This window comes from Pinus tabuliformis, chromosome X (assembly GCF_031772625.1).
Source record: "Pinus tabuliformis cultivar Carrire ecotype Pingquan chromosome X, CPIR1, whole genome shotgun sequence".
NCBI lineage: Eukaryota > Viridiplantae > Streptophyta > Pinopsida > Pinales > Pinaceae > Pinus > Pinus tabuliformis.
In genome coordinates, this window is record NC_142308.1 from 1,487,596,643 (window position 1) to 1,487,611,774 (window position 15,132).

A 15,132-nucleotide genomic window follows, 5' to 3' on the forward strand; every position below is an offset into this window, starting at 1 on the left:
GAGTAATACCCCAGCTAATATTATTTGGAATCCCTGAGAAAGAAATCCCTTGGATTGTGGAAATATCTCAAGGGTTTGCAATTGCAAGAAATATTATGGTGCAACTAACCTATGGTTGGGTGGAGAGTTGAAGTCCCACCTTCAATTTCCAATAATTTCTAACCATTCGGATAAGTTCCATTTCTAATCAATGATTACATGATTGGTTTGTTATTGGTTAAAGTATGGTTTTTTTAACTCATGAAGGGTTATTGAAAAGTATTACATGTTGTTGGGGGGGCCAGTCAACTTAGTCAACTAGCCTAGTCGAGTTGGAAAGTCACATTGTAAGTCGGTTGACATCTTAGTCAAGTCGATGACTAATTAATTTTAGTTGAGTTGTCTTGGATATTTAAGTTGTTGTAACTATCCTGACAAAATATATATATGAATGAATGTATTAATATATTGGTTCTATTCAGATTTAAGAGATATATAATAAAAGTGTGCTTTTGTTGGTTCTTCACTAGGTTGTTTCTCTTATCTATTTTCTTATGTTCATTTCTATATAACACTTGTTGTCTATACTATTGGTAACCATGCTTAATTCTCCTTAGATTATAAAATTGGTTCCATTTCTAGTAGTATTAGACTCGAATCTCAAGAATATGCAAGCATAAATGTTAACTTCAAAGAGATACAAAAATGATGGGAGACAAAAGTTAATAATTATCTGAAGAAATATGCGAGAAGAAACAAACTATGAATAGCAGAAGCGAGGGCCAATTTATTTATAAAATTGCATGAACATTTCATCAAAGGAGCTCTAACAGAGATTAAAATATACATCAACTAGATCGCTCATGAGAAAACCAAAAATTTATGGTCAACTATTATTGAAGTTAAATGGAAGTCAAGCAAATTTTCATGAGTGGCTTGAAGGAACTCTTGATTAATTTTGTGAGGAATGAGCAATTGAAGAAATAACCGCTAGTGAGCATATTAAAGCAAGGTTCTTTGACAATATCCACATAATCTTTTTTGTACTATTCCCACATAATTTCACAATTTCCTCCTCGACAAAGGTGATGGACATATCATGGACTATCAACCACTCAGTAAAATCCAATAAATACCAACCTGGAATTATCATTCCAAAAAAATAATCTATGGTGTATTGACTGTAGAACTGAGGGGCACACCAAGAACAACTGCAAATTTACTGACTATTTCGACATTAGAGAAATTTTAAGGTCTAAAATGAACCTCCTAATGAATATTATAAAATAATAGTGGAAATAATAAAATAATATTAGATTACCTCATCAATTTTTGGAGGGAAAAAAGAAAAAACTACTTTTTCAACTTATCTCCCTGTAAGTTTACTCAAATTTCGAGTGGGAGCACTCATTCGATATGGAATTTCATTTGTCATCCAAGGAGTACCCATGTTTCTTACTTTCGATGGACACTACTACAGAAAAATGTGAAATACATGAAGACAATATCCATTCGACGCATGAATGTCAGCTTAATGCAAAAAATAAACCTAATTACCATGTTATCTATCATACTCAAGCATCGGATCAGTATAATGAGCCACTAATGTACGGTGGAAGAGGAAATGGATGAGGAGGATATGGCGGACAACGCAAAGGATATAATGGTTGAGGTAGAGGATGACGTCAGGTTCGAGGAAAATTTTACTATTTTACGTGTTGGAAAGAGGCTCACACAGTTCCCAGTTGCCCTTTACACGATAAAACCAACCTATGCTTCTATTATATGTGTGGATTGGGGGACCATGCTTTGGAGGATTGCACCAAAATCATTGAAAAAATATTAAATAAAATAATTGTGAATTTATTACAAATTGTCCCTAAGAAAGATATTTTAAATTCAAAGAACCTTCATGTTGTCACAATATTGGGGGCAGGGAAAGGTAATAGTTCCCAAAATCAACAAATTCTTCAACCAATAGGAAACATGACGAGATACCTGAATATGTAGGCACAAAATCATACAATGACGAGCGATGGAAATTTTTATGAATGAATTCGAAAAATAGAGACTGTCAAAGGATATTATTCTAGAATAATTCTTAGATTTGTTGAAAGAATAAAATTTTCTTGGTCTCTTGGTGGAGCTTTTAAATATAAAAGACTAGAATTAGAGTAAAGACAAATTTAAAAATTGGTTTTAGATTTCGCAAAGGAAATAAATGGATGATCCTGATCTCCAAGTTGACTTGGAGATAAATGGATACATGCTAAGACAAGTTGTCATCAACTTTGGTTCACAAGTTAATATACTTCCCCGTGAAACATGGAATAACATGGGAAATTTATCTCTACACATAATGACCAACAATATTAAGTTCGTAGTTCAAACATTTATTGAACCGATCGGAACGTTGAGACAAGTAAGAACATCAATCATGGAAATTTTGATGACATTCGACTTTGAGGTCATTGACTTAGTTGATGGCATACCATCATATCTGGCGCTAGTCAGCGGAACCTTGGGTCAAAGAATTAAGCCAACTATTTCATTAGAAAAAGATAGAATTAAATTTAAAGGAAACAATAAAAAGAGTATTATTCCTTTGGACCTCGACAAAGGGAAACCATGAGTAGAAGACACAAAAACAAGAAGGATATATCAAGTATTACACAAAAACAGGGATAATGTGGAACCCAATGGATTTAGAGAAATTTTAACAGGTTCCCCTCTTTCCATTGGAGAAAATTTTGACACGAGTTATATGAATGGAAAGTTGAAAATTATGAATCAAAAGGAAAAGTGTGTTGAAAAGTTAAAGCAATACTAACATAAAAAATTTGGCTTTGCTATTAAATTAAAACAATAAATATAATTCAAGAAAAGAGATGTAGAGAAACACCATCACTGCTACCATTTGACTTAAAACAAGATTCCAATAGTATAATTAAATTTAAGGAATGGGCTTCCCCTTTCAATCATGTTGAACAAGTAAAAAAACCATTGGAGAATAGGGAAGAGTGTAAAGTCTAGTACAAACTTTTACAGGCCAAGCAATGAGATGATGGAATACTCACTCATCCTGACTCCAAACTTGCATGACAAAAAAAACATATTTTATCGAATGGTTTGGAGCTCATCAAATCTCTGCATAGGAAAAAATCCCAATATTTAGTCTTGGGTAAGACCTGGTCCTTCATGCACAAAATTTCAAGTCAGAATGATGTTATTTTTTTCATAGGACTACATTGTTCTTTGCTTTGATAATTGTATTTCTTCATTAACACATTAAGTTCACCCTCTAACATTATAACATTATTCAGATTTACATTATTATTCACCAACATATGAAACTATATATAAATAACAATATCATCATCATCAATGCAGTGGAGCATAAAGGAATAATAGAAGAAAATCATGCACACATAGAGACACCAAGATTGGTCGGAGACTAAGGAAAAACCCACTATGGGGAAAACCCTTGCAAATTCTTCTTCTTCTTAGATCGTCATCAAATGATTCAACAAAAGAGAGTATAGTGATCCATATCTTCATCAATGCAACAAGACAACTAGAACATCCATAACATGACCTTAAACATACTTATACTCAAATACCTCGACTCTAGGAGTTTAATGCATTGTCACAAATTGTAGTTAATTGTTGGATACTTTTTTCACTGTGTTGAACACTACTGCATACTGATATATCATCTTTTGGTCCCATACACATGTAGAGATAATGTGTGACTTTCTAAGACAGATATGGATGCTTTCTAGAGAATTGGATGAGTGCATCTGGGACTGATCTGGACACTCCAAGGTGAATTGTGTGTGGGAGTTCAGGGTCCAAATGCACTGCAAAAACCCTAGCCTCTTAGACGCTCTCTTAGACACCTTGTACAAGCGCTTGAGACTTCCTAGAAGCTCCCTTGACCATACTTTGTCAGCATATAGGGATGAAAAACCTTAGTTATGTGTGAGCATCTGAGACTCAGAAACCCTAGACACGTGTGAGCTTCGACCCTGTAGTTTCAGACCCTTTGTGCAAGCTTTCCTCCATCAGACCTGTGCGAAGCAAACAATAGAAGATAGAAGAAAGATCTTGATGATTGTGTCCAAATGAGATTGAGGTATCTTCTATGTATAGACTTTCATGAGGGTCCACTTGATGTTGAGGCCGACCTGTCCAATTGTACATGTGCTTAGGGCCGAATTAATCCAATATACATGAGGAAATAAATAAATTCAAAAACTAACTTCTTATTGTCCAAATAAGGTGATATTTAGGTCAATTTTGGCCCTCTTGAAAAGATGAATATATTTCAATTATTATCTTCATGATATGAGCTATCCAAATTTGAATTTGACCACAGTTTCATAATTTTAACACTCCCTCTCAACTAGGGAGAATTCCACCTGCCAATATATGTCCATGCCATTCTGGTATCTTCAAGTGTCATCCTGTATCGTCACTGATCCTCTCTATCATGTAGTCATCATTCCATGGCCATATCAAGTGTCTCATCATCATAAATCAGCAATGTACATCTCAAAATACCCCTTTCTTATTCTTGCTTATCTGTTGATTACTTCTTCTCATATGTTGAACATTCTTGAATGTAAAAGAAGAAGAATTTGTTTCCAGAGGGGAGCTTATGCTACCACCCTCTATTCATCATGATACTACTCAGAATATCTACCAACAGGATACCACCGAGAATATCATCATCAATCATCATCAGAGAGCACATCATCAAGGAGAACATATCAACATGTAACCACATCAAAGAGCACATCATCAAGGAGCACATATCAACCTGTAACCACATTGGGGAGCAAATCCTAACCTGGAATCTCATGGGGGAGCTATACATATTCAACCCCATATCTAGCAATAGGATATACAAACACATAGGGTAGCACATCTCGACCCTAGGATCACATTAGGGATCTCAATCTCAAGCCATAACTACATAGAGTTATCTCAACCCATCCTATTTCCTACTGATCTCCCCATCGATGACCTTGAATAGTCATGTGATAAAAAACATACATCATAATTGACTTGGGTTGTACAACCCAAGTACACTCTCAAGTAGTTGGCCAAATGAGGATCAATATTCCTGACAAGCCCTCCTTGTGGGTATGATGCCAACTGGGGTATACTCTGCAAATACCAAATAGGGGAGAAACATTCTCTGACCTTATGAAGATAGAGGAGAAACATATCTAACCCTATGGGTAATAGATAAGGGGTGATACCCTATTTTCCACAGTTCCCGCAACCTTGGGAGCCCTCTATCTCAATTCCTCACCCTGGGATCTCAGATAGGGAGGAAGAGTTGGATTAGTGTCCTCAATCAGTGCTGCTCTCATCATACTCAAATATGGTATCTTCTTGTCTAAATAGTAGTTGTTTCATGTTCATACAGGACATCAAATCAAATATCATGTTATATCATAAATAATCATATAAATCGCAAAAGGATACTATAATCATCCTCCCTCTCAAGGAGGTTTCAATCACAAGCCTAAGCATTTCTCGAATAGCTGCACTGTCTCAATATATGGAAATATCTTAGTCCCAACTATATATATGAGATTCTCTGTCATCATTATGTATCCATGTCATATTCAAATCTTGATCATACGGATCTCGAAGGAGCTTATACATCCCGCCTCGCAGCTAGCCATGCTAGCAACATCATACTCAATTGGTTGAGTGTAAAGCTACAGATATGTCATAAATAATATCATGGAATATCTCATATTAAGTCATCACTCATATGTGCTCATCAAAAATAATATTTATTAACAACAATACATCCATGCAGTCACATATCATAGGAGAAATATCTCAGCCTCAAAAATAGAACATCTCATTCAAACATTTCAAAGAATGTTCGGTGGCAACTCTATGTCAATGAAGCGGCTATGCATATCAAGTATACATACAAACATATATATATATATATATATATATATATATATATATATATATATATATATATATATATATATATATATATATATATATATATATATATATATATGGATGGATGGATTTTGAAAGACAGAACAACAATGCTTCAATCAATTTCCGGTTTCCAAGTCAAGTTTAACACTTGTAATTTAATCGAAGTATCCAAGGATTTGCATTTCCATTATTCAAAAACATTTTTCAATAGCCTTGCAATATATAATTTCTTTCACCAATTTCAGAAATAGATTCATCATGCCATGATACATCATTTCAAGCTTCAGAAGTCATCTCCCTCTTACTTAGTTCATTAGGGGCTCATTACCTATCAAGAGTAGACCATCATTATATAAAATCAAAACCATAATCAAAATGAAAGCCATACCTTGGAACTCATGATCCTGACTTCATCAGATAACTGTCAAGTATGGACATATCTAGATCAGGGAGCTTGCTTCATGCAATTCTCTCTGCAAGAATAATGCCTAACTAAGCCAACGTAATTAGTCTTAAATAAATCAATGTTGTATCAAAAAATTCAGCTGATAAGAGTTAGAAGTCAGATCAAAAATATTATTAAAGTCATCAATATCACAGTATCAATTCTTTCAACCAGGTGATAGGTAGAGCTCATATCAATTCTTGACTTCATTTATAATCATGCCAACAAGTTTTTCATCTATCATGCAATATCAATCCAAAACTTCATCAAGTCATTCTCATAATGATAATACAACTCATTTTTGCCACTAGATGCAAATGCATACACAAAGGATAAGTCATTCAGATTCCATCTTCATACTGAGTCACAACTATCAATACTTCTGTAGAAATTTTCAATAATAAACACTTATTCACAGAGATTATACCGATTATACACTATTGTGGAATACATGCACAATACATAATCTCCTCTACATTGATCATCAATTTAGCAACATTAAAAACAATGAAACATCAATCACATGCGCACATTAACATAGTATGTAACCCGGGGAAACCATACAGCTGAAAACCCCACACTATCTGTATATTATAATGATTGAGAACATGTAACAATACATAGTACAATACTCCTCACAAGTACTTAGTACTATCTCCACCTGTTACACACAAAACTAGCTCAGATCCGAACAAGTCACAGGTTCAAATCTCCTCCACTGCACAATCCTGCAAGAGAATGAATGAGCATGGCTGATCCAAACTCGTCTTTTTCTTGGCTGATCCAAAAATCACGTGAGCACAAGCTATAATTGCCTTGGTATTGGCCCACACTGCGCAGTCCTCATTGGCATTACTCAATCCATGCATGTGCAAATCTCATGCACAACTGATAGTCACAACTCACCCTTTCACTTACCTCTAACACCTGTCTCTGTTGAATTGTCCATGCACTGAGTTAACTGATGTATTCTTCAGTTGCATTATGAGTTAATAATTAGTGAATTAATTAACAATCAATTCACACAACTCATCACTAGCGTATTCTTTAGTTGGAATAAATACGACTAGTTCAACTAAGTCAAACTGAACACAACTCCATCAACTCCACAGAACTCACATGCATGAGTTCTAACTAAAGTCCTCCATGCAATAGCTCAACTAACACATAAGAAACCATGTGATTCCTTCTGTCAGCTTCATGTGCCACATCCGTAGCTCGAACTGAAGTGCTCCAAGAGAATAAGATAATGTTTAGAGTCCAAATATTACTAAGGGTTAATAGTATTTGACTCTTTCTATTTTTAGCCTGTAGTCTAAAAATAGACTCTGATCACTCCGCTATGAACCAAAAATAGAAGTCCATCTATTTTTCCCAACATGACCAATCATCCATAAACAACATCCTGCAACTCATAGACCATGATCCATATGTCTAAAAATAGACATAGTCTAAAAATGGACTTTGCGCCAAAAATCACCTGCGGGCCCACTTAGTGAAGGCGACTCCTTTCCACTAAGCTCCATCATCTTGTTGCATTTTCAACAACTTCAACCATTATGTTAGGCACAAGGAGATCAATACAAAACCATTTTTCTAAATACTCACATATGTCATTGAAGTTTACTATGCCCACATAGCATTGATATTAGGGAAAATCAACTTCAAGTCAAGTCCAAATTTTCTATTGTAGAGAGATCTATAGTTCAAAACAAATCTCAATCATCAATTCAAAGTTCTAAGTCATTTTCAAGCATCATTATAAAAGCTCCAAACATAGCTCATCTATATAAATCGGCCAAATCTTGCCAAACTCTTGTAGCACAAACCTCAAACATAATGACATATCTATATGTATGTCCCAGTCACCTACAAACACAAGTTTAGTCTTCATGTTCATATTATGGAAAAAATTCAAGATTTTCCTACTTTCAGATCTTACTATTATCTGCAACAAATCTGTAGTACTAACATCTTCGAGGTGAACATCTGATTTTATGCATAATACTTCATTTTTTTCTAATTGGAAATTTAACCCAACAACTTCAGAAATTAGTTTACACTGGCAGAATATGTCAGATACACCTTGATTTAGAGTTTAGATAGCTTCAGAAAAAATTGGATGACAGTTGATTGAATTCGATCCCCTAGATGCTCCCTTCAAGTTAGCATGGGAGCGTCTTTAGCTTCATGGTTGCTACCTTGGCCTTAGCATGCATGCGTCCAGGGACAAAATCTCCCAGTTTTGTGGCTGCATTTAGAATAGGAACCCTAATTTTTGTATGAGATTCAGATTTGAGACTTTGCTATAGTTCCATAATGTCATATGCACATAAATCATACTTCATAAGTATAGAATTCAAATAGTAATGTAAGTAAGAATATTGAGAAGAGATTCTCCCTCTGTCTAGGAATCTACTTCATTCATCTTTATTCATGTCATCAACCTGTCTCTACTAGAGTCATGCGAAAACATATATGTTATATCATAAGCATATATCTATCATGGCTATCAGCATCATGACATCAATCTTTCATCAAAGGTTAGACTCAAATCAATAGATAGTCGATGCAACATCATATCTCACAGATTATGAACACAATAACACTTTCTATCAAGACAATTTGTCAAGTTAGGCCATTCAGATTAACCATATGCCATCAAGACATGACCATAGGTAGTAAGAGATATAAAATTTCAATGTCATAGTTATACCTCTAACATCAAGGTTACCATGCTTATTATGATAAATAGGATCAAGTTAGGTCATTCAATAAAATTTTACGAAAACAAGAAGAGTGTCTGTCTCTCTTTCCATTATCTTTCATCATGCTTATCACAAGTGTTGGGAATGGGTTCCCCCAAGAGTCAGTTTTGGGGCTAAAAGCCCATGTTTTGGGTTAGAAAGCCCAAATTTTGTAATAAATATGTAAAGTCTCTGCATTTTGTGGTCGCGAAGTGCAAAGATGTCAAGATTCGTAAAGAATTGTCTGCCCTTGTTTTGTAAAGTCTCATGTCGATTGTAAAGATCTACCCATGGTCCATGGACCATGGGATTGTATAAAAAGAGGGGAAGTAAGGAGAGGTTATGGGTAAGAAGTTCTAAGTGTTCTCAGGTCTTAACGTAGGTAGAGGCTCTGCAACTGAGTGCACAGAGGACTAGGTTGGAAGTTCGTAGCTGAGTGCAGGGACCCCTATAGCTCTGTGCGTAGGGCGGATAGATTCTGTACTGAACTTGAGATATCAATAGAGAGAAGTATTCTGCAATCACCATGTATTTTGTCTCTGTCTAATGCATCTGATTATATTATGTTATGATCTGGGTTTACATTATAATTCTTATTTGATGTGCGAATGTATTTGATTATGTCTGTTAATTGAACGCAAGCAAGAATATAGGTTTACGCGAAGATAACTATAAATGCATGGTAGAGTAAGTAACCCTTAAGATAACTTTGGAACTTATATAGTAACGTAGCCACAGAGGCGCATAAGTGCCTAGACCTCTAGTTAGGGTTGTGTGAAGATCAGTCAGGTATCTTCGTGGAGGTACTGAAGGACGGAAGAGAAGGAACATCAATAAGCCCTAAAGGCTTATTGATCTGCACGAAGGAAGGATTAGGACGTGTAGATTGACATCATGACCATCTCAGGGTGTAGAAAATTGGTTCCTACATCCCCCCATACTGCTTTGGGTGAAACTTTGGTCTGCACTTTGTGGACTAATGACGAAAGGGTGGTGTAGGGATTTTCTTGGTTGAATAACATTGAACCTTGGTTAGGGCCCATCAAGCCAACAAATGGTTTTGTTGCAAGGACCGAGATTTGCATGAGAGATGTATGATGTCATATCATTGGAATCCAACTAAGAAATAAATCGAAACATGGTTGGATAAAAATATCCATGAATTCGCGACACAAGAAAACAAGAATCCACAATTGACGAAAGAATAGTGGTTGGACAGATACATGTACACAGAAATACAAGAAATCTTCTTCTGTTCCTTCCCAGTTGTGTTATATGAGTGGATCGTGAAGTTGGTAGACGACCAAGAAAGGTGGAGTATTAACAGTCTGATTGTTTGGACATCAGAGCTAGTAAGGAGGTTGGAAGCTTCTAAAGATAAGATCGTGCATGTTGTCGACCATTGGTTCGACCACATCATAGGAGGATTTGTGACAGAGTTGGTGGTCGATACCTCTATCAGTTATTGCGAAGTAGAGCACTGCTTCTTTAAAGGACCATGAGGTAAGTATTTAAAATCGCTGAATACTTGGATTAAGATTCTCTTGTGTGAACAGCGGGTTATGCGGTTACCTTGATGATTGGAGCTATGTGAAGCAGAAAACCTTTTAGGGACGGAGGAAGAAAGGGCCCTGAATATAGCTCACTTATTGCACCTTTGTTGAGTGACTAGCACAGGATTCTCCATGAAGTGCAGTTCAGTTGATAAAACAGTGGTTCCCGCGAATACCATATCCACCCACACCACCTCCATCTTCACCACCATCACCTTCAACCTCGCCCACACCACCACCACCTCCACTGCAGTTCAGTATGGAGAATTCAGTAAAACTATCATTGTTTAAAGGCTTGGGAAATGAGGACTTGGACCAATTTTGGTTCGTCATAAAGGTTGTATGGGAAGCTCAGGGTGTCATAGATGATCACATGAATAAGGTAATGTTGGTTAGTGCTTTTCAGGATCACGTGCTAACCTGGTACATCAAGTACTCTAATGATAACTAGGCAGCTATGTTAGCAGAGATCGAGACTGCGTTGAATAAAGAATTCACTAGGCCTAAGTTTGAAGCGCAATCAATTGTGGGATTCAAGGAAATTGTGATGAAACTAGGTGAGACCCCTTGGGAGTTGGATCAAAGATTGACGTGTAAAATCCATAAAGCTAATATGAATTTAACGGATGGGAAGCATTGTGAATGGTCCGTGGCTTCGCTCCTCCCTCACCTAAGGGTTGCACTGTCACAACAGAAGATTATGACTAAGGAAGAAGCCTTGGAGATTGCAATGAGACTGCATGAAACACTGATGCAAGATCCAAATCTGGGGGTTCAACAGATTCATGCGCAGTTGCAAAACCTTTGTCTCGAAATGAAAAATCTGAAGCAGGACAAAACAGCTCTTCCAGAGGCGCGCGAAGATGTTTGGTGCATAAAGTGCAAGGGTTAGGGGCATGCCAAGAATCATTGCCTAGTCTTCACGAACTATGTTGCAGCAGGAGGACCAATGCCTCTATGACTGGAGGCCATGACAGGGCCAAGTGCAGGGTTTGCGCTATCGTGCACTGTTGGTAATGGGTTCCCCCAAGGACAGTTTTGGGGCTAAAAGCCCGTGTTTTGGGGAAATTTTGTAATAAAGTTGTAAACTCTCCGCATTTTTTGGTCGCGGAGTGCAAAGGTGTCAAGAGTCATAAATGGTTTTCCACCCTTATTTTGTAAAATGTAAAGTTGACTGTAAAGATCCACCCATGCTCCGTGGACCATGGGATTGTATAAAAAGGATCTAACAAGTAAGCTCTAGATAGTTTTTGGGAAGATAGCGAAGAATGAGTTGAGGAGTTGAGAATTAGAGTCTAAGGGTTCTTGGGTCTTAGCGTAGGTAGAGGCTCTGCAGCTGAGTGCACAGAGGCCTAGGGTGGAAGTCCACAGCTATGTGCATGGACCCCTACAGCTGTGTGCACAAGGTGGATAGAGTCTGTATTAACTTGAAGATATCAATAAAGAGAAGTATTCTGCAAATTCTGTGTATTTATTTCTTGTTAATGCATCTGATTATATTGCATTTTGGGTTTAAGTTGCAATGTTTATGTGATGCACAAATATATATGATTGTATTGGTTAATTAAATGCAAGTAAGGATATCAGTTTACGTGGCACTAACTGTGGTTGATTAGTAAGATAAGTAAAACACTTAAGATAACTTGGAAACCTATATAATACGTTGTCATAATAGCGTGAAAGTACCTGGATCGCGGAGTAAGGCTGCGCGAAGGTCAATTGTACACCTTCACAGAGGTACTAAAGGGCGGAATAAAGGGTAGAATGTCAGAGCCCTAAATCTTAGTGACCTGCACGAAAGTAGGAACGGAGGGTATAAATCGACATCACGACCATCTCAGGGTGCAGAAACTTGGTTCCAACATCCCCCCATACTGCTTTGGGTGAGACTTCGGTCCATGGGCTGATGCCGAAAGGGCCAGTAGTGTAGGGATTTGTTTGGCTAACTAATGCTAAACCTGGGTGAGGCCCCACAAAGGCAACAAATGGTTCCATTTCCAAGACTGGAATCTGCATGAGAGATGTGTGTTGTTGTATCACTGGAATCCAACTAAGAAATAGGTTGAAGACTGGTTGGATAGGAAGATCCATGAATTCATGGCACATGAGAATAGAAATCAATGGTTGACAAAGGAAAAGTGGTTGGACATGTACCTGTATACAAAAATCCACGAGATCTTTTTTTGTTCCTTTCCAGTTGAGTTATACGAGTGGATCGCGAAGCTAGCGGATAACCAAGGAAGGTGGAGACTTGAAGGTCCTATTGTCTGGACCCTGGAGTTAGTACAGAGGCTGTAAGCCTCTGAGGATAAGATTGCCCATGCTATTGATCATTGGCTCGATCGCATTACAGGAGGATTTATGGCTGAATTCGCGGTTGATACCTCGGTTAATTACAGTGAGGTGGAGCGACGCTTCTTCAAAGGTCTGCGAGGTAAGTACTTGAAGTCTTTAAATACCTGGATTAAGATGTTATTGTGCGAAAAACGGGTTATGAAACTACCTTGATGTTCAGAGCTACGCAAAGTGGAAAGACTTACAGGAACGAAGGAATAAAGGGTCCTTAATATAGCCCACTCATTTCACTGCCATTGGGTGATGAAGAGGGAGTAGCATAGGCTTCTCCGCGAAGTGCAGTTCAGTTAATAAGATAGGGATTCCCGCGATTGCCACCTCTGCCTACACCACCGCCAACTTCACCACCACCACCTGCGAATTCACCCACACCACCTCTACCTACACCACTGCCAACTTCACCACCACCACCTGTGACTTTGCCGACACCACCTCCACCTCCGCCATAGTTCAACATTGAAAATTCAGTGAAGCTGCCTTTTTTTAAGGGCCTGGGAAATGAGGACCTGGACCAGTTTTGGTTCATTGTTAAAGTTGTATGGGAAGCTAAAGGTGTCATAGATGATCACATGAAGAAGGAAACATTGGTTAGCGCTTTGTAGGATCATGCGCTAACTTGGAATATCAAGTACTCTAATGATAACACAAACGCTGGGTTGGTAGAGATCCAGACCGCACTGAATAAAGATTTCAGTAGGCCTAAATCCAAGGCACAGTTGATTTTGGGGTTCAAGGAAATCCTGATGAAACCAGGTGAGACACCTTGGGAATTGCATCAGAGATTGAAGTGTAAATCTGTGAAGCTAATATGAACTTAACAGATGGACAACATCGTGAATGGTTTGTGGCTTCGCTCCCGCCTCACTTAAGGGTTGCACTATCACAACAGAAGGTTACAACTCAGGTAGAGGCCTTGGAGATTTCCATAAGACTACATGAAATGTCAATGCAAGATCTAAATATGGGGTTTTAGTAGATCCATGCACAGTTGCAAAATCTTTGCCTTGAAATGAAAATTTTGAAGCAGGATAAAACAGTTCAACCAGAGGTGCACGAAGAAATATGGTGTCTGAAATGTAAAGGTTAGGGGCATGACAAAGACCATTGCCCGGTCTTTGTGAACTATATTGCAGGAGGAGGACCAATGCCTTTGAGGTCGGAGGCCCAAGAAGGACTGAGTGCAGGGCCTATGTTGTGGTGTGCTATATGTCAGGTAGCAGGAAAACATATGACAGACAACTGTCATTTGCTGTAGAAGTTTGTACAAACACCACAACAATTGTTTTGCAACTTCTGCAGGTCGGTAGGGCATGATGAGCGCAACTGCTGAAGTTATGAATTGATGATGGACAGAACACCCACCTATAGAGTCCAAGAAGAAACGCAGCCTCCTGACCAAAGCGCTGGGATGGTGTGAACAGGCTTTCAGGGGCACGGACGAGGCTGAGGCGGAGGAGGACTTGGTAGAGGTTGGGGACAGCTAATATGTTACAATTGTGGAGGACCAGGACACTATGCCCGTGAATGCACTAACCCAACGTGTCCGTCGTGCAAATATTGTACTCAGTTTGATCATGAGATAGAAGACTGTCCTACACTGATAGCAAGGATACATGACAAAGGGGTGCTACCACCTCATCCGACTCAGAACCTGCAGATGATGAGGGCTGAGCCTCGCGAAGAGGATCCGAATGTGAATATAGTGCTCCGAAGTGGAATTGCAATGGGCGATGATAAGGGGAAACAACCTGAAGACAGCACATGGGTTCGCAAATCTCTGGCGAAGGAGGCTGAATTTGATTTGGAGCGTGCACGTGAAACGTTCATGGAAGCAAAGAAGAGCTTCGTTGAGGCCTCTACCTCAGGGAGTAGGGATAATCCTGATCAGGAAATGGACCCTTCTATGCTTACAACCTTTCTAGAAACCTGCATGAAGTTGTTGAGCAATAGCAAGGCTGTGAAAGGGTTATAGGAGCTTATAAATGGATGCGCCAAAAACACTCTGAGTGAACCATGCGTTGTACGAAAGATTGGTAAGCATAAAGAAAGGACAGGGCTAGAGATGAGACTG